This window comes from Cupressus sempervirens, chromosome 2 (genome assembly GCF_028749045.1).
Source record: "Cupressus sempervirens isolate cs-2001-9-10 chromosome 2, ASM2874904v1, whole genome shotgun sequence".
Lineage (NCBI taxonomy): Eukaryota > Viridiplantae > Streptophyta > Pinopsida > Cupressales > Cupressaceae > Cupressus > Cupressus sempervirens.
In genome coordinates, this window is record NC_143119.1 from 7,068,813 (window position 1) to 7,089,911 (window position 21,099).

Genomic DNA, 21,099 nt, shown 5'->3' on the forward strand with positions numbered 1-21,099 from the left:
GTGTCTTCCTATTTGATATCTATGCTAGCCAGTACACAATATTTGTGGTACTTACTTCATGAACCCTAAGCAAAAAAACATCACTACATATAACTATTACCCTATGTTGCACAAAGATAAAGTTATGGAAAGTTTCAAGAAAGGTCATGACCATTTTTCAAGGAAGTTATGCTTTGAAATGAAAAGTCTTCCTCAATGTAGGTTTTCTTCTGAACCTCTAAAATTTGTTCAAACCTTTGATAGCATTTATATCCAATTTTCCAAGTTTACCTATGTGAGGGTGGGTGGTTTTGATGAAGAACCTTTGCGACTCCCTAGGTTTGCCCTTGATTGTTTCATAATGGTTGAAGTATCTTGGCAACTTGTCTTAGTCATAAATAAATTTTCAACTGATGAAGCCTTTGATGCCATTTTTCCACTCAAGCTAGGTAACCTAACCTATAAGAGTATGGAAGAGGCTATGTGTATAAGTTCAGATTTAATCAATTTCCATCTTGGCTCCTATCATGCTAGGCATAAATTTGATAACAAAGGGATAGCTCATAGCCTATTTGATTCTCATGTGAAGTTTTTGCATGATCCTAATGTTGAAGACTATTGGGAAGATTGTGCAAATGAGATAGAAGTTTGGAGGAGAGAATATAATAGGTTCAACATTTCCTAAATTAATTTTTTTTGTTTAATATTGGATATTGATGTCTCTGGTATAAAAGAAGATAAATAAGATTTAACAAGGACTCAAATAATAGAATCTTTAATTTCTAGCAAAGAAATTATTAATTGGGAGTTTGAAGAAGAGGATAACCTCCTTGAGAGAACAAAGAAAAAGTTTGAGAGGACCAATTCTTGGTTAATAATGAAAAAGGCACAATGTACCAAGTAATCAATTAATTCCTATTTTGATGTTCATTTCAAACTTGTAGGTAATAGGAGGTCCACAAGGATTAAAAAGTTACAAATCAATAATCCTCCTCTGGTGAAAAAGGGTTGTTCTCAGAGAAGAAGAAATATGGAAATGTCTGCTAGGTCAAGTGAAACCATTCAAGTTGATAGCAAGCTTGAGAGGGATTTTGGTGACATCATGATTGATAACCTTCATCGTATTTAGATGACAATAGGAACTACTCCACAAAGGATGGATAGCTTGGGCATTCTAATTAAGATAAGGAACTTCAAAAGGCTTTAGATTCCACACCTAATTGGCTAGTGGCCTCAGTTAATATTAAAAGGAGTTTGGTCTTGGTGTGGCTCCCCGTTGATGAAATCATGAGTAAATACACCACCAGAGCCTCAAAATCTAAAAGGACTAAAAGTTTAGCCAAGATAGTATTTGATCAAGACACATGTAACAACATTGCTGAGGTGGTGACTTATAACCTGAAGGATGATACTGGTACATTAGACCTAATTAACTTTGAGATTACTCATACCAATTTGGGGTTAATTAATAGATAAAAAAAGGAACATTAGGTGGAATAATCCACAAAATAAATTATCCTACAATCATCCAAGGATGGTATTGGGAAAAAGAGACCAAAGGTAGAAATCCATATGATGGTGGATTACATTAGATCGTTAAAAGGGCAAAGTGTTGTGACTAATGGTTCCTCTTGGCTCACATTTGATCCTAGTGCACCTAAAAATCAACAACTTATGGATGATTTGAAGAAGGGGAAATCCATAATCTCTATCATTCATAATTGGATTGATTATGTGATAAATATGCTTGCTAAGTGCATATGAGCCCTGCATAAGGTATTTACTCTTGCTAAAGTTGTAATAGGTGAGCCTCATATCTAGATGAAAATATGTAAATCAGAATCTAAAAGGCTATCCACTATGGTTACACAACTTGAAAATGTAGAGGAGTATGGCCCTAATAAATTCCTAGAGGAGAACCTATTATAGATGGTCGATGTGAGGCTAATTTATATATTGCGGAAGAACATAGCCTAGTGGGTCTCCAATTATGGTTAGACCATTTCCCACGTTCAATATTTTGAGAAGGAATTCAAAATGATCCAAGAAACTGTAAACAAATACTTGTAGATCATCAATTTGACTCCCTTGATGTCTTTCAAAGAAGGAGGTTCAATTGTGGAAATGCTAGTTAAATAGTACAAAGAACCACTATATGGGATTAAAAATGGAGCTAACTTCACTATGGAAAACCTCACCAAGCTTGCTAAATTTTAAACTAAGATTAGCATATGTAACCAATAGCTTTAAAAATACCTAGACAACATCATCAGAATGAAACAAGATAGGGACACATGGAAGAATCACTTGCAGAGCATAAAGAGCCTGAACAAGATTTCCATGGTAGAATTCATCAGTGCATACAAAGTTTGGAATCTGATGGACGAACCTCTTGCTCAAGATGATGATGAGGAAGAAGAAGAGCTACTAAATAAGCATGATGATGATTCTCTTTAGGGAATCTTTACTTTATTCTCTTTTTATTTTCAAGTTTTAAATTAGTTACTTCAAGGGTCTATGTACCCATTAAAGACTTGGTTTTCTTAACTATTTTTGAACTGTCCAAGAATTAGGTTTTGATGGAGATTCTTTGACATTACTTTATTTAAACTAGAAACTCAATAGTGTTAGGGGTTGGCAATTTTTAATGGATATCATATTGTAAAATTTAATCTAATGGCTATGCAAATGTTTTAAGTTTTCCAACATTGTACTTGAACAAGATTATTCTTTTTAAAATGGGAAAGATCTAATTATTTGAAGATTATATGCTTTAGATTGTTTGTTGTTGATTTAGTATTGAACCAATACCAAACTATTGAAATCTTTTTCTGATGTTGGTTGATATATGGTGTATATCTTAAATAAGTTTTCTACTTTATATGCCTTTCTGAGAAGTGATTGATAGAGAAACTATGCATTCTCTCCATTTTATTCTTTCTTGTTTGTTTATTTATTGTTTATCCAATTATTCCTCTATCCAAGAATAGATGTGAAGCCTTACTACTTTCTAGTTAAAAGTAACTCTCATTTAGAAGGAAGTTTTGATTGAATATCTAATAAGGGAGCTGAGCCTTACTATTGTCACAAAAGCTTGCACCCTTGTCCAAAGTTTTTACCTAAGGATAACCTTGTGAAACATGGAAACAACCTCCAAGATGTGGGACTTGAACTATGAGGTTGAGTCTCTAGAGAATGCTAACTTCCTTTGCTATCAGGATGCACCTAAACCACACTTGAAGAGGAAAAAGGAGAAGGAATACATGAAAGTAACTATCTAATTATTCTAAGGAGGTGATGCACCAAAATAGAGTGTTCAATCCTACCTCTACCCATATATGCACACTTGAGCTGTTATGATATCAAAGATATACAAATTTAGACTTGTTTGAATCCTACAATCACATGTAGATCAGAAAACCAACATGAATAACACAATGAAGAAGAATTTTCACTTATATATCATTCATAGGTCAAAAGAGATACAATCATGCAAATTGCAAATAGATACAAAACATTAAAAAGAGGCAAATATATTCTTGCATAGTACATCAATCGCTGAAAGAGATAAGGTTGACTACCATGAATAGCTTAGAGGCAAAAGGAATTTACAATACACATGCAAAACATGCCAATGAAAATAGAGAAGGATTGACCAAACCTAGAGAAGTCACCAAAATGTCTTTTATAGCTTAAGAACAACTAGATCTTTCTGACTAAGAACTACTTACAACCACTACATCTAACCACTATTGCAAATCTAGAAAATATCTAATCATGATACAAAACTAGATGCTAGAAATTCACTTATCCACCAAAAAAAGCTCTAAGAGGTCAATAATGATGACTATTAACTTTTGATTGAGTAGATGGATCAATAGGTGGTGATGGAGTGTTCTTTTGCATTTATTAGACCTAGGGAATGATGAAAGTGATTGTAGATTGAAAAGATCAGATCTATCATCAAAGAACCAATTCCTCTATCATAAGTGCACCAAATCAGCTATGTCATTAGTCAAATGGAGTCAAACTGTAGGCCTTTCCATGTGCTTTACCATTCTTCCACTCTACCAGCATTAACTTTAGGTCTTATGTTTGACTGGTTGTGATCACAACTTTGCTACCACCTTTCTTCATTAATAGTTATTGCTTGCAAAACCATGACCAACTGTCTATCACTACTTTGCAGCCTATCTCCAATATTTCTCACTGCCCATCATGACCTTGCAAAATTGAGATCCAAACTACACTTGCATCATTGCCACTTAACTCGAGGTTCACCTCCTAACCTTGTAGCCAAGCAAAACAAAGGGAAATGCTTGATCACAACTCTAATTGTAGTTCCTTTCTTAACGTGTTATGATAGTGTATTGGCCATAGATTTTGAAGGATCTAATGGTATGAAATACATTTTTGAAACATTGAAGATTTTTCCCTTACCACATTATCGTGACCTAAACCATAGTTTGTCAAATTAACCTTGCGACCAAGCAAAAACAATGCAATCACCCTGTCAGGATCCTGACTTTGGTTGACCCAACTAACTTTGTAATGTTGTGAACAAAATACAATTGTACCTTTGCCACTTGAACTCTAGCTAACTCTTAACCCACCACGACTGTGCAAATCCAAAGGTTGATCGTAAGATCTCAACTTGAAATGTTTCAAAGGCATAACATGAAATAAGACCATGAGACTTAGGAAAAAAGATATAGCTAAGGTTTAAATAGATCCTTATGTAACATTTTATCATTTGAATATTTGAAAAGGTACAACCATTGGATAGCTCAACATTTTGAAATCAATTTCCTAGTGGGAAGGCATTGTTGGTTAACACTTACCAAAATTCAGAGAGGAATTAAAGAAGTTAAGATTCCTCAACTGTTGAAAAATTGTATTTGTCTTGCAAATTTGGGCATATAATTTCTTAGTGATTTCTTTCTATTAAAAGATAAATTTGTATACCAATAGTGCCAAAGAATCTTGTAAGGTGATCACACATTACACACTAGTGACCTTTTCAAAATAAGCCAAATTATTCACAAATCTAAACATATGTACATGAACATGTCTTCTACCTTTTGTCATGTTGACCAACATTAATTCCTTCTCAAAATTAAGATATAGAAAAACTCTACAAATTCCTCTATCATATTTCCTTGCACATTGGTTTGATACTAGTCTTTACAAAATAAATCATAACTCATCCAAAATAATATATAAAGTATAGAGAACATATCTACATGGTGTCTACACTTATTCTTCTAAATTACTATAAGCTTGTAAATCCAAATATGTCAACTGCAAGGAAACTCATTTGTGGAAACAGCTTCCTACACTAATCTCATAAGGAAAGTATGATGCAAATCCTATTGAAATCTTCTACACTAACAGATTCAATATCATGTAAACAACAATATTGCAACCAACCATGCATACAAAAATTAGACAAAGAAAGGAACACATAACACAAGGATTTTCCGGTGGGGAAAAACCTTTCGGTAAAACAACCCCACCCCTTTAGAACCTGCACAATGTATTATCTTCAACATGAGGTTACAATACACTTGCAATGCAAGTTCAACATCAACAATAAAAGACTTCAGTAGCTACTCGCAGTACCAACTATACACCTTTTTCGCATTGCATCTCTTCGAAACCCTAAAAATGCTTATAACATGCGCTTCACTTTAGGGCTACTCCCAAAAGGTAAACCGTATTAGGGTTTTACCATTCTCTGAGAAAATAGGAACCCCAAATTTTTTTTCCCACTATTGGGGTAGAGTGTACAGTACTCTAATATCTTAGTTGCCACATGTCTTCACTTGTCATTGAATCTTCCTAACATAGCTCTTACATGTCATAGGAATCCATCATAACCGTTTTAGTCATGATCTTTGTACACACAATTCAAGATGTCGACACATCAACATTATTTGCAAGAAATACATTTTACAAAACAAATAATAAGAATAGGAATTATACAAGGTTGAGACACCTTATTCCTAACATCAACCATTGTCTATGCTATACTATTAAGTAGCATACATTATATATAATTTGAGTCTATAATGAACAAAATAATATATATTAGCATCAATAAAAAAAGTCTATCATTAATACAACATCTTTTCTACACTTCAAATTGCCAACACTATCCCTAATTCCTAATAAAGGGATCCTTGAGAGAAAGGGGAAAGAGATGAGAATGAGTATTCAATATATACCCTAAGTGATATATTTTATAAAAATTGTACAATTTGAAGGAAGAATAAGGTTGCAACTTGAGATATAAGTATTTTATGTTGTAGAAAAAATGCATGAAAAAAAGAATATCATTGTGTAAAAGGAAAAAACAAATAAAAAGGGAAAAAATAGATCCTATGAGATAGAGAAGAGATTTAAATAGGGCCCTTTCCCTTAAAGTGAGGATATAATAAAAATTACTACTATGTTTCTCACAAATGATGACAATGAGCCAACAAAGAATAAGCTATAAATGCCACATAGTGAGGATCAACATAATATGAATATTTATGCATTAAGTAGAATTATCATGAAAAATATACCATTAATCATTAAAATTCATTTGAAACATAATATAACATTTTCAAATATAATTACTCATCATTTAAGACCCTATAGATCACATCCTTGAGTGATTTTATGGACCATGGATGGACTTGTGCTCAATCAACTCTTTCTCTTGCTCATTTCCTTTTCTTTCTCTTTCATTTGTATAGCTGCCAAGACCTTGAGGTTATCACTTCTTGGGACAAGCCTAGAATAGGCTAACCTAGCTAACCTATATAGGTATAACATGAACTACTACAAGCTGACCAAGATGGCCTATACCCAATGTGGTTTTGGTCCTAGGTTTAATTTTTTCTTAGAGACTAAAATTAGAAAATCAATTGACCTCGTTAGCTTGTTTTATTTTTGTGCTAAAAAACTAGTGTAAAAGGAATCTTGGGAACCTCATTGTCACATCACTAGACATCCACTATCATCTACATGCATGAATACAAGATCTCAAGAAACTTAAATAATTTAAGTAGGAAAATTTACTAAGGGTTTTCAAGCATTTATCAAGCATTCAAAGTGTTTTCATGATTCAAATTTTCCTTGTGAGTATTTCCTCTTGAAGATCTATCATTTTGTTGGCCATCAAGGGAGGAGATATAATTTTTTGAATTCATCTCATTCTTATTCTTAGGTGCAAATTTACTTCCATGGCTCCATTATGTAGTTTTGGTAGATCCATTGCACTTGTGGAGATATTCTACATCCTTCATTGTAAATTAAACATCTACAACACAAAAGCATTTGTAAATCCTTATTGACAAGGGTTTCATCAAGCAAGGTGTATATTTACATTTTTATTTCTTCCTTACATTCTTTAAATTTCATTTTATTTCAAGGTTGATTCCTCAATCTAGGGCTTGACCAAGGCAAGCCCTTCCCCAACAAGTTTTTTATATCATTTTTGTGTGCAAGAGTAGGGTATTAGAATTGTGACTTTGGATCTGGAGACTACTTGTCAAGGGCTTCCAAAAGAAATATAGGTTGAATTTTTTATAACACCACTAGAACATGTCACATACATTGTAAATCTACCAATATGTTTTACTTAGGTTGACATGTACCTAGAGATCTGGGCTTTTTCAAAATTTTGGGGTTTTCTATCTTGATTTCCTAATCACAATCAGAATTATAGTCATAGTCATAGATCTATAATTTTTGAAGTGAAAAATAATATTCTCTTTCATATTTCAAGGTAAAAGTTCCACCCTTTCTTTCATCCCTTAGCATAGACCTATTTCTAAATCTTAATTAGGTAGATTGCATATACATAATACCTAGATCTATTTCACTCTTGTTATTTAATCAATTGTTTTAATTTATATTCACATTGCACATCTTAAAGTTAATTAAGATGACTTGCTTCCATACTTCCTTGATATAATTTGGGTTTAGCATTGCATCCCTTCATCTTATTTGGGATTTTCTAATCCAACTTTGGTTATATTGAGAGTTATGTTTGGAAGCCCCTCTTTCTCTTGTATTGAATGCATTAGTGTAGAAGTGGTTAAGGAATGAATTTATCCTATCGTGTTTCCATTGTTAAATTTATTGCTTCCATTTCCCCCTAAACACATTCCATAATTAAAGAATTCTTGAATTTTATAGTGGAAAGGGGATTCTTAAGTATCTTACAATCTGGTTAGGTCCCCATAGCATATTACACCATGTTGATGGATCTTCTTCCCATATGAGAAGGATAGATTTGGATAATGAGACCTTATTACCTAAAGTAACATAGAATAAATCAAGCTTTTTCATGAGGTTACTCATGTTCTCTTCATATAAAATAATGATAATAATAGTTTCATGTACAAATAAAATATTGGAGGGGCCCTCGTTATTAAGGAGAATAGTTTCTTTGACTCTAGGAGAGAGGGAATCATTTCTCAATAGGTAGAGTAGAGACTAAAAATAATGACAAAAATGGTTGGGGAAAGAGGACATCTGTGTCTAAATGAACTGGTAAGAAAAAAATTCTCTGATGTAAGTCCATTTAATTCTCTATTGATATATTAACACCATTCATGAGTGTAAGTACTATCTATTAGAAGGTAGGATAAAATACCAAACTATTAAGCACCATTTGGATAAAGTTCCATTCAATCGTATAATAGGCCTTTTTATAGTCTATTAGCAACATTTAATCTTGGAAGCCTTGGCACAATCCATGACCTCCTAGTAGGTTATAAGATTTTAAAGTATGTATCTTCCTTTTACAAAGCATCTGTGGGAAGGAATAATCACTTGTGGTAAGATGTTATGCTTCATTTTTTTTTACAAAGCATTCGTAGGAAGGGCTAATCACTTGTGGTAATATTTTTTCAAGTCTTAATGCCTAGATCTTAGCCAAGATCTTATGTGAAATGTTTAATAGGGAATTTGGTCATAAATATCTTATCATTCACTAGTAGAATTAACCTTTTTTTTTGACAAAATTTTGTAGAATTTTCTACTGAAATTGGTTGAATAAACCACTAATGGTCTTGTCGGTATTTTTCCCATCGAACATTTGATAGATCCGTGTTGAGGTTGTAATTTCTATGCATGTCTTGGTCAAAATTGGTCTTCACAATTGGCCAATGGGTTTATCAAAAGGTTGAAAAACTTTGGTCAAAATGTCCACCCCGTGTGACTAGGATGCCAAACCCATGATGACATCCTAGCTAGTTATTGTGTCAAAATATCAACAAAGCTTGGTCAAAATTTTGACATCCATGCAACTAGGATTCTAAGCCCATGATGAGATATTGGTTGCCATGTTTTTCAAAATTTGATGAAAATGAATTATTTTAAAAAATAGAAATCTTGGGTCCACCCTCGTTAGTGGGGGGGTGGATTGCCCAATATTCCAATCTTTGTACTATTCCAGATCGCAGTGTAAGGATTTTAGAAATGTCATCGAAAATTCCCTTGTGTCAAATTTGTTGATGTTAAACTTATGTGATTAATTCATGATGACTCCCTTATAAAAAATTACTAAACCAAAAAAGCTTCTCACATTAGTTCCACTCTTAGGAATTGATGACCCAAGAATAACCCTAACTTTTTTTTGGATATGCACTCAAGCCATCTAATGAAGTACCATTTCCCAAAAATATTAACTTGTCCTAAAATAGTTTACTCTTTACATTATTAATAAATAACCTTTCTAATCTAAATATTCTAAGCACTCTCCTCAAATGTTCTACATGTTCCTTTAAGGAATTACTAAAGATTAAGATATCATAAAGATAGATTATCAAAAATTTCTTCCTAATTCATTATTGGAACAAAGGTAGTTGGTTCACTAGATAGTCTAAATAGCATCACCCCCACTCAAACAACCCAACCTAAGCTTTGAAAAAACTTTTCCACTCACCACCTTCTTGAATCCAAACTTGATGATAGCCACTTCTGAGGTCATTTTAGAGAAGATCTTAATACTAAACAAATAATTTAATAAGTAAACTATTCTAGGTAATGAATAATGATAGTTCACTATAATCTTATTAATAGATTTGGAATCCATAGGAAGTCTTCACTTCCATCCCTTCTTAGGAAAAAGTAGAGAAGGAATGACACACAAAATTGTACTTTCTCTCAAATATCCTCTTTCTAATAATTTTGTGTCTCCTCATCTCCTGATTCTCCAAACAAGTCATAATCTAAGCTGCTTGATTTATAATTTTGGCTCCAAGAATTAGGTCAAGTTTTTAAGTAATGCCTCTAGAAGGGAAAATTTTAGTTAGTTAATCACTTGGGATCAAGTCTAAATATTGTTGAAATTATTCATTCACCTCTAAATGTAATGCTTCTATAACCTTGACATGTAATTTAAAGTACTAAGGAATGTAATTAGAACACTAGGATTATCTTAAGGTACATTTTTGTGTGAGTGATTGGTTCTAAATAGTATATAATCTATCTTTATTGTGGCATGCGTATGCCTGTATGATACCATAACTAAGTGGATGTGTTACTATGGGCTTGTGTTTAACATGCTTCCTAATTAGGATCTTGAATATTACTCAACACAAAATATCTCCTATTATTTATTATTATCCCATGTCTACATGATGATCTTCTTGTAAAACATATTCTAATGATACTATCTATTGCATTTGGATTTTAATGAGGAATTTTTTGATTTGATCATTATTAATGAAATGAATATCAGCTAGATAATGCCATTTTTGTTATTGTGGAGTAACATTTCAATAATTCAATTTGTATATTTATAATGATGCCAAGGAGATGGGGGAGTATATATCTATTTTAGAGAGTAAGAATAAGAATTTGGAAGAGGTTGTTGTGTATATTGGTGATAACTATTTCAAGATCCTTAAGGCCTCTCTGAAGAATTTGAGGATTTTGGTTACCAAGATGCAGAAAATTGGCAATGAAAAGGACATTATCCAATTAAATGAAGATAAATATAGCTAAGGTGATTCCATGTCTAGCCCTAGTAAAGAAGGAGAAGATAAATAACATGACTTTCTTTTCTTTTCTCTCTAGCATCTCAATGATGGATCATTTAGTATGATCTAAAATATTGATGTAATAAAACTATACATAATCAAATCTAGAAATTTAAAAGCATTAACATGGATTGTGGAAATCTAATAGATATCATGACTTTTGTTTTTTTTGTTGCTATCTTATTTGTCTTGTTTCCTCTTTAAAAATTGCTTTTCCATAATGAAAAACATGTGTAGACATAAGTGTAAAAATAAATATGAACAACATACATATCCCATATATCAAGTGATGAAAATATAAGGACTAAATGACTCATGAAACTTATTTGAATATGAACTTCTCTAATTATAACAATGCTAGATTTATATCAATTTATCCACACTTAAATTATTCAGTTTCTCCTATTCATTAAAACTATTGTTGCATGTTAATTGACATATTCAAATTTGTTGATCTAGAAGATGAAATCGAGTATTTGTGGTGATGAAAATTGAGGTTATAGAGAAACATTAGATAGTGAACCTTTTTGTATTGACATCTTCTCTTATCATACAAAAATTACTACTATTTTTACCTTTTGGTCAACAATTGATAAAGAAACATCTTGCCAACTAGTTTTCATGTAAACCAAATACCTGATAAAATTGAGATATGGGTCAATGAGTTTCACACACACACACACACACACACACACACACACACACACACATATAGCTAAATATTGATAGCAATATCACAATGATTTTTAAATTTCTTGAAAAATATGATGGCAATGTTTCCCTCTTCTCTAGCTTCCCTCTTTCCCATCATCTTGTGGGGAAACAATCATTTTATTGATATGAGTCCCATATTTGAGTGGAAATTCACTTGGATGTAGTCTCCAAGAAGAGTAATGTTGATCATTCTTCATTGCATTTCACTATCATAAGGGGTGGATAATAGTAATTTTACAAAGCCAATGTAACACTTGAAAGTTTATTATAATGTTTATCAATTGGAGTAGGAAGAATGGAAAAATTAGAAGGAATAAATGAATGTGAATTATACACTAACTTCTAAGTAACACAATCACCTGTTAGGATGAAATAGGAAAATACAATACCTATAAACTATTTCTAGTCTTCTCAGTGTCTAGCAAATGAGTCTTCAATGACTATCAACTCAATGGAGAATATGACACCTATCTAAGAATTGATCTTCTATGATCTAATTATATAAGCTAGGAAGAAGAATACTCATCTGGTAGTGATATCACATGAGATACAATAGATTTTTGGATCAAAGAACAACTCACGACTAATTGTGAATAACCAACTATATAGGCGGCAATAGATATATAAGGGGGTGGATGTCATTCATGCAGATTTATTTAATGGACCACTTGCTTTATCAACACATTTAGTTGCATCATCTGAAACCATGTTCAAATTATAAATAGGTACCATGTTTCTATTGTCACCAATACATAAAAAGATATTGTTTGAGTTAAGAAAAGAAACTGCCTACAATGGATTATGCAGATTTATTCAATACTTCTACTTCTTACATTTTATGCAGATTTATTCAATGGACCACTTGCTTTATCAACACATTTAGTTGCATCATCTGAAACCATGTTCAAATTATAAATAGGTACCATGTTGCTATGGACACATATACATAAAATGAAATTGTTTGAGTTAAGAAAAGAAACTACCTACAATGGATTACTGAAGGTTAATTGTTCCTAATTACCCTCACTACAACATATTCTAACTTTTGAAAATTTGAAGAATTAAGTATAATCATCAATCAAAGGGAGTCTTCAATGATTGAATTACAAAATCAATCTTACCTTTTCCTTTTTAAATATTTTTGATATGTCCCATCAACTACGGAAGGTGGTCTCAATTTGATATAACAATAACTACAACAATTGCCATAATACCAATAAATAGAACCAATGTTAAATATATATATGGTATTTCTCAATCTCATAATTTTCATATACAAAGGATTTAATCTCAATTTCAAACTAAAAAATTGATCTCTGTAAGAGGAATCATGTACGTTTGATGCATTTAAGAAGATAATACTTACACAAAATGAAGCTGAATCATTCTAGAAAAGTTATGTATCGGCCCTTCTAGTTTGTTATTTGCTAGTTTCTTGACAATGACACATTCAAAATGTATTTATGAGAAAAGACCTAGAATGAATGAAATTGATTAATAATGAAGTTATGTTAATTTGAGCTTCATTTGGTTTCGAGAATACTTTAATATTCTCTACTTAACAAGGCCAACCATGTGAAAGTGGGAGCTCATCTGGCTTCATCCTCCTCCCCCTAACATTAATCTAAATTCTTCATTAAAATCTAACTACATACTGCATTCATTCATTCATCCATTTATGAAATATAACATTCAATCAATACAATCACATAACATCATTAATATGATATAAAGTTCATTAATACAAAACACTAATTGTAGTGCCTCTCATGTTTGCAGTTTGTATCTTGTTTATTTTGATTCAAGAGATACTTGATACTCTTATTATTGTTCTTTAAGTTGACCTAAGGGTCGGATGTTATACTCTGATTTCAATATCATAAATGTTATACAACAATGTTGTTCAGTTTATCATATTTATATATTGATGCCATTTTAAGATGACAGTAGGTCTATAATGATACCTAGTTATCTGATATTTTGGATATAACTTCGATCCTATTATATGATGGATTTTATGCTATGAAAATTTACTCCATTCTTGTTTCATAATTATTTGTGTGAATGTGAGTGATGTACATGGATTATTCAATATAATAAAAAAAATGGTTAAATTAGATTTTTAATACATTTATTGCTTTAGCTATGATATTATATGTAATTGCACTTGATCATGTGTTTTAGTGTGCAAGAATTATATCCCTTGCAGTGACACATGGAGTTATTGATTTAGTTGTTCATATTTTACCAATTTCATCCCTGTATGGTCACCATATCCTTAATTAGTTGTTTAAATTAAACCTTTTGATGATTAGTAAATCTAAACTCATTTGCATTATGTGATTAGACTAGTGAGTGTGTCTGTGCATTTAGAGGTCCACATTGTTGTGAAAGTTGTTAAGAAAATTTGTGTGATTTTGAGATTTTGAGCTTTAAATTTTATTGAATTTAATTTTTGGCAGCTTTTTCATAGATGAATTTCTACTTCTAGGAATAGCCTATTTTCGTATGGGTTGATTCAGAGTCTAGCTAGTCTAACTGGCTATTTGCCCTAATCAATTATTCACTCAAAAGGTGAATAAGTATGAAAAGAGGAATTTAAATCCTCACTTCTCACTTTTGCAAAATACAAAATTCAGAGCTTTTTTGAGAATCCTCTTCTGGAGGATCACATTTCTATTCATTATGAAAACTTTGAGTGTGGGATCTTAGCAAGATCAGTCTCATTGGATCCAGCTCAGGGAGACCTTACTTTGCCACAATTTTTGACAACTTTCATGGGATTATTATTTTATCAGGTTGCTTTCCATTTCAATCCCTTTTGCTATCAAGTAGGGCTCTCCTATTTTCTTGTTTTAGCTTAGATTTTATATCCATTTTTGGTAGTTTTTTATTTGGAGACTAAGAACTAGTGTTCCCCTCCATTTCTATTTGTTGGTTCTGCCTGATTAGTCAAGTATGAATATTTTCCAAATTTTTGGGATGAGGGTTTGGGGTTTCACACCATTATGCTAGTTTTTTTTGCGTACAATGTCCAAACCAAAATTTTATTGGATTTTCAAGGCTTTTCTATGAAAAGGACAAATGGGTTTTAATTTTAAAGTTTTCCAATTTTGGGGTTTTTACCTTGTTTTCTGTGTTGCCTTTTTTTCTTTGGTTTTCTTGGCATGATGTTGGTCATGGACCTAGATAATCCATTTGGATGTTAGTCAAACCATTATTGTGATTTTATACTATATTGGAATGTGTGCTACATCTATCCTCTCGAGACTATTTTTGGTTAAGTGATATTTTGTATTGTGTTCTCATCTAGTCCTTGTGTTATGATCTTCATGATGGTGGTGCGCCACACATCAATACATGCACGTATATTTGTCGAGTGACTTGTGAGGCTTGATCTTCCATGGTACATCTGGGAGTTATGATCATTGGGGTTGGGTTGGGAATATGCATGCCTATGGGTACTCATTTTTGGATGAGCATGGGTAGGGTAGGGTAGCATATGGAGGGGGATTCTATCTCATAGCCTAGTGATCATTGTGCCCAGAGGGTTGGAAGAGGAAGTTTTAATTAATTGATAACACTTAGATAATAATCTATGCTAGAGCCTTTTGTTAAGGGAGTTGAATCTATATGATCCAAGCTTGGGGTTTTCGATGCCAAGCGACTCTCCTTGAGTAATCATTAAAGATCATATATGTAGACTTAAGGCATTCACATAATGTTATTTTGACTTTTATTGCATGCATGGTAATCCATAAATTATGTCAAGATAGTGTACTTGAGTAATCATTAAAGATGTAGAATAATGAGAATGTAACAAAGAACCTTGTGAGGCACTTTTTTTCTTATTTGATCTAACCAATATCTACTAATATGACAATCAAGAAATTATGTTGCAAATTCATGTTGTTTATGATTTAGAATGTGATCATTGGGATATGCATGTATTGTCTGATACTTCATTCTAATTTGATTCATAATAGTAGATAATTCTCGATACAAATGAGGCACAATATTTGATGGTGGTAAGGAAAAGTCACCTATCAAGCTACAAAAACAAAAATGATTTGTTAATATAATGAATAATAGCGGTATGCTAACATTGAAGATGCCAAAAATGTAGAATAATGAGAATGTACCAAAGAACCTTGCGAGGCACTTTTTTTGGTATTTGATCTATCCAATATCTACTAATATGACAATCAAGGAATTATGTTGCAAATTCATGTTGTTTATGATATATAATGTGATCTTTGGGATATGCATGTATTGTCTGATACTTCATTCCAATTTGATTCATAATACTAGATAATTCTCAATATAAATGAGGCACAATATTTGATGGTGGTACGAAAAAGTCACCTATCAAGCTACAAAAACAAAAATATTTGTTAATATAATGAATAGTAGTGGTATGATAACATTGAAGATGACAAAAATGACACACCTTAGCATATGTAACATTTCTACATAGGATAAACTATTCATAACCTTCAAGTTGACCAAAAACACTATAGCAGAGAGAAGAGTTGTTTGGAAGCCTTGGTATAGGGGCTCATATGCCTTCTCAAGTATATGTATATCAAGACCATCTTCATCATCATGATAATCTTATCAGCTACTCCAATACCATCTTCTTCAATCATGTCCTCTGCCACATTATCAGCTACTACAACACCATTATCCTCAATTATGTTCTCTACTACAGGATCATCTTCTTCCATGTGAGCATTATCATCATCTTGAATATTCACACCTCCATGTTCCTCAAGTTGGAAATCTACATTCACTAGTTGACAAAAATTGTGCCCCCTTTAACATGACCATGTTGCCTAGAATGACTTTGGGCTATTGTGATTATAATTCTTTAATTCTTTAAACCCTTACACTTTTTGCAAGGACAATTACATTTATCAAATTTTCTTTAGAACTGAGACCACAATCTAGCAATTGTCTCATTATTTTATTCTAGGTTCATATTGTCAAGTGTGGTCTTTCTTCATAGGTAAATATTTTGGATATAAATATACAAAATGTAAAAATATGAACATTAGTAGTATCTTGTATATAATAAAAATAATAAAATATTATACAAGATTTAAAAATACACACACAATCATGCTCATAAGATTAGGCCAACCAATTTTCACATTCCTTCCCAAATCATCTTTCCTAATATCTTTCCTCCACCATAATTTGGACTTAGTATTTTAATGTGATTAAGAAATTTTTCATTCTATAATACCACACACACACACAAAGTACAACCATGTGAAAATTTATGGAACCAAATATGATGGAATTTAGATTAAATGGTATATGAATGGTTGTTTTCTTCCTAACTAGGTTTTGAAACATATGATGAGGTGGACTCCAAAACTTTTTGTGGCTATGATTGTAAAACTTCTTATAGTCAAGGACTTGTCGAGAATTAAAATAGCCTTCAAAAATTAAAGCATCATTTAAAACTTTTTCAATCTTGAAGACTTATTTGAATTTATTTTAAATGAAGATAATGATTTTCTACTTCTAAATAACATGTGTAAAGTTAGTTAAATTATTCTTGATCTAAGAGTTGTAGTGATGATGATATGAATCTCTCTCTTTCTTGAGTGCATGTTGTCTTTATTAGAAATAATATTTTTCCTAGATCTAGGGATATTGCATACATAGATGGTTGACTCTTTCAACTCAAAATAAAACAAACATACATATGCTAATTAGCAGTGAATTCCTCTCATGTTATCAATGTTTTCCTATTGGAAAAGATAGTGAAATTGTCCTCATCAAGGCAACGATCTATCATAAAGAAAACGCAAAGAAGAAATAAAATCTCTTGAAAGAGAAGAGACTCTAGATAGCTAAGAATGCATTTATTTCAAAAATCTAAGATAGGGAGGATGAGAAAACTAAAATTTGGTATATTATATTGTTAAATTTATTTGTTTTTCTAGATTTTGGTATAATTTGATTTCAAAATTTTCAACCATAAAACCCATGAGATTAAAGAAGATTCATTTTGCTTCCTTATTTTGATACTGATGCAATGTTATTTCATGCAAGCTCTCATATTTCTTTCATTTTGTTTATTTCCTGTCAATTTTGTGAGTTCAATGAAATCTTTCCTTTCTTTTTCAAGGTAAATTATTCAAGTAGAAGCTAGGAAAGCAATGAGATGGTGCTTGGTCAAGATCACAACTTCAATTTGGAGCCATAAGAGGTCATTAGTACTAAAATTGCAAAAGTTGCACAAAATGTTGAAAAAGTTGCATTGACAACTTTTCTAACTTTTGTGCAAACTAATGCTAAATTTATTCAAACTAATACAACATTGAAGAAACAAATCCCCAACAATATCTTAAGTTTGAAAGTTACTTGTAGACATTAGAGGGAGTGTATTCTAAATGGATTCATGAAGAAATAAGACACGTTATATATTTTTGTGGTAATTTCAAATCAATAAAAAATAGTTTTCTTGTAATTTGTTATACATTTCTATTCTATACGAATGACTAAGGATTGGACAATGTAACTTTATTGCATATCCAAATAAGAGAGTTAATTGGGATTGGAATGCACTTGGCATGACCAAATTTGGTTGTGTTTGGAAATAGATCTAGGTGTTTTTGTGTAAACTAGTCTGAAACCCTAACTCATGTTTCCGCTATTGGTTTTTCATGGCACCTCAAAAATGCTATTAGAGAACATCTATTATAAGATTCCAAAGTTGTTTTATTAATTTTTCCATTGATAGGCCAAGCAAGACCTATGTGCTTGGTCATTATCATTTCAAATTTGTACATAGTCTTCTCTAGGGGATGGATAGGGTTCAATATTTTGAAGGATTTGGTGTTCCTATACCCATCTAAGTATTTTATAAGCATTAGTTCAGTCATATGAATTGACTAATGAAGGCTTCCTTTACAATCTAAACCTAATTAGGCTTATTAGGTCTTTGATTGTTGCAAGTTTTTGGGGGTGAATATGGTGTTGGGATATAAAGCCTTGGAGTCTTGTGTATTCCCCAAAAGGGCATCCAAAACTGAGATTTTTTCCAAGGGTCCTTTGAATTCATAGAATTTAAGTGGGAGAAACCCCCGTCACAAGGTTACTGGGAATGCCTAGTCAACTAGACCAAAATTTGCAATCTTGGCATTGGAGAAAAGGGAACTTTGTTGAATGGTTGGAAGTGTCTCAAATAGAAATAATAAGGTCCATTAAATACTATTATTATCCCTAAGGTCAATCTTGATGATTTGTGCACAAACCTTGCATAACAGATGGAATAATGATGAAAGTAATGGATTGATACACTAGTCTTGTGTGATCACCTTTTTTGTTTCTCATCTCTATAGGAGTTGAAAAAACTTAAAAGGGTAAAAAGATGTTCCTTTGAAATTGAAGAGTTGTGTGAAACCTAACTTGGTTTTCCATAAGTGAGTTTGGGGAAAAACCCATTTTGCTTCCATTGCTGCCCACTTTGCATTAAAGGGCTAGACATAGTAGCTAGCTAGTAGTAGAAATAGAGTACGAGAGGAAACTCAATGAAATTATTCCCATAATGCTATTAAAGTAATTAATGATTCATTGTCGATCTTCATGTGGACTACTTAATGCTTCTTTGAGGTGTTGCATGGTTTCTTCAATTTCTCACTTAGATTAGATTTCATTTTTATGTTAAGTAGAAATGGAAGTAGATGAATGGAAGATATTGTTGAATGGTAATTAATGTTGAAGTTAATTTCCATAACTTTTGGTGTTTTTGATTGTAAATAACAATACAAGGTTAGATTTGTGCTTAAATTTGAAGTGTTCAACTTCCACTAGAGATTTTCATTTAGATTGCACCTTCATACATTGTTTGCATGAACACTGACAATGTTTTAATCATTTCCACATCCATAGAAGATAGTACTATGTATACCTAGTTGACATGATGAAGAAAGTGTTAGAGTAATAAGATATTGCCTTATTAATTAAATCATTTTGATTTAATTATTAAGTTACTTATTATCTCTAGTTTACTTAAGCTAAAATTTAGGCATATAATAATTCATTCTTTTATTGATTCTTTATTAATTATTATCATGCAACCTCGATTTTACCCTATTAGGGTTTTGATCTCCTTTTATAAGGATTGATCTCTTTGTAATTTATTCATTCACTTTTGATAATAGAAATCTCTCTTTTTTCTCATCAAGAATGTTTCATCTATGGATCTAGGAAGTCCAACCTCCATAGCTTTTTCTTCTCTCTTTCTGTAATAGGTGTTTGCATGCATGTGATTCATGGGAGTTGTAGGGTTGATCTTTCATCAACTTCAAGATGGTATCTGAGCTTCAGATCTTCATGCCCCCTATTCTCTTTATGAAAAGTTTGTCTTGGCTTTTGGATCTATGCTTTTTGTTTAGAAGGTTTCATGTTTCAAAGTTGTTTTGTATTGAATCGGGGGTTCACTATTTTTTGGTGCACTTTGAGCCTAAATGGTCATCATCGTTGAGTTTAGAGTGCCCAAAAACTCCTATTTTCATATAAAATATGTCCAATTTGGATATAGTTGGAATTTGAGGCTAAAATTTTTTCTTTGTGATTAAACACATTTCCTGAGGTGATGATTTTCTATTTTTGGCACATTTCCTAAGGCAATGATTTTGTGATCTTTTACACAAAAATCAAGATTTTTTGCACAAAATCAAGATTTTTTGCATAAAAATCAAGATTTTGGGGCATACAAATTGAGATTTTTAAAAATGATATTTTGGCACATTTCTCAATGCGATGATTTTGTATTTTTGGCAAAAAAATTGTGACTTTTTTGCACAAAAATTAAGATTTTGGGGCACACAAATTGAGACAATTTTTGTACAGAACTATTATGCTTCTTGAGGTAATTTTTGGTACTAGTGGACACACTTTTCAAGACATTTTGTCATAGATCTTGAGGCGGTAAATTTTATTTGTTTTTCTTTTCTAGCACTTTTTTGACCTGCATGTGGTTTTTTGGCCATAACTTGCTCATACGAACTTCATTTTTTTGATGCAAAAGAAGCACTGAAAAACTAATTTTGAGCCCATCATGATTGCGTAGTTTATGTGGAATTTTGATGTTGTTTGGTGGCCTATTTTGGTTATCAAAGAAAAAAATTATATTTTTCAGTCCGAGAGACATATTTTGAGACATTCTATTTTCCTAATTATGCTCTAGGCACATCCCATTCAATTTTTTGCTTTTCTGCATTCTAATGGATATCTTGGTTGTTTTAGGTTTGGGGATTGATTTTGTTGTTTCATATAATTTTTCATGGGTTATACTATCTTTTTTATCAACCTTATGTCTCTTTTGATCTTTGTTGACATCCTT